The sequence below is a fragment of the Alligator sinensis genome, unplaced genomic scaffold (genome assembly GCF_000455745.1).
Source record: "Alligator sinensis unplaced genomic scaffold, ASM45574v1 scaffold164_1, whole genome shotgun sequence".
NCBI classification, from domain to species: domain Eukaryota; kingdom Metazoa; phylum Chordata; order Crocodylia; family Alligatoridae; genus Alligator; species Alligator sinensis.
Window position 1 is genome coordinate 86883 of NW_005843272.1, and position 1333 is coordinate 88215.

Sequence of the window (1333 nt, forward strand, 5' to 3'; positions counted from 1 at the left end):
TGCCCTGTGGGAGGAGACAGCAAGACCCAACACCCGTTACTGGGTCTTCCACACAAGGATGCGCTCCTTATGTGCCTGGGTACCAGGCCTGCCCTTCCTGCTGCCAGGGCAGAAGCAGCCAGCAACCGTGCCTGTGGGAAGGCCCTAGGGTGGCCAGGGCCCCAGGCACTCTGCTCGACTGGCAAAGGGCAGGAGCACCAGCAGTGCTCCGCGCCGGGAGGGAGCTCGGTGGCCCCTCTGTCTTCCCGAAGACCCCCGAGGGCAGAGCACAGCTGCAGAGCTGCTCCCAGGCCGGCCTCCCGCTTCCCAACAAAGCCAGGCAGGCTCGCAGCCTGGTTCTGCCCATGTGTCAGGTTTCTTGTTTCAGCTTCCCCCTCCCCTGCCGGCAGAGGGGCCGGGCTGTCCCGTGATGTGGGATTCTCACACATGCTGTTTGTTATTCTGTCCCTTTTTAAGAGTTTTCCTTTCGTCCTACAAAGATTTAAAGGAGAGGGTGGGGGAAGCAGAGTGAGGCTTTGAAGCAACTTGACTTTCGATGATTAATTGCAGCAAGGAGCCTGCGCCAGGGCGGGAGACTTATTTTTGATTTATTGATGTTTCTTTGTGAGAACAAATTTATAGCAGAGGGGAAGCAGCTTCTGAGAGGAATATCAAATGGTTAAAAGGTTCCAAGCGCTCTTTGATGTCGCGGCCGGAGGAATGCTGGAAGGGCTCAGGGAGGCACTGTTTATTTATAAAATAAAGATCGGGTACCTGCTCTTGGCACAGCCTGCGGCCCAGCTCCTGCGCAACAGCTCAGGCGGCAGGAAGGCCTGGACCGGGCTTTCAACCTCGACCGCAGCAGCCCGCGGAGGTGACGAGCCCGCAGCCCAGGGAAGGTTTCCAGCTGCTCGCTCTTTCCACACGCCCGCTGAGGCAGCAGCACCTGTTTCTCACGTTGGACTAGGCAGCGGGAAGGCCTTGGCCAAGCTGCGACAGAAGCTGCCAGGACAGGCGGGACCGCTGCCGGCGGCAAGACGCCCCGCTCCAGGTCCTGGTCAAGCAGCATCTCCTTCGTAGCTGCCGGTGCCGCCCTGCTCCGAGACGGGGAAGAGGCAGCGCTGCCCCCGCGCTGGGGACGCCGGGCAGACACGTCCGCGCGGCCGGATGCCCCGCGACCCCTCTAGAAGTCCAGGAGCTGGGGGAGCAGCGATGCCTCAGCGCCTTGCTCGGCAGCCGAGCATCCCGGGGAGGGGGGTCCGCCCCAGCCCCGGCCCTGGCCCACCTACCAGCTGCGGCAGCACTTTCTCCAGGTGCTCGACGTCCACCCGGGCCAGGTCCTCGGCCCGAGCCT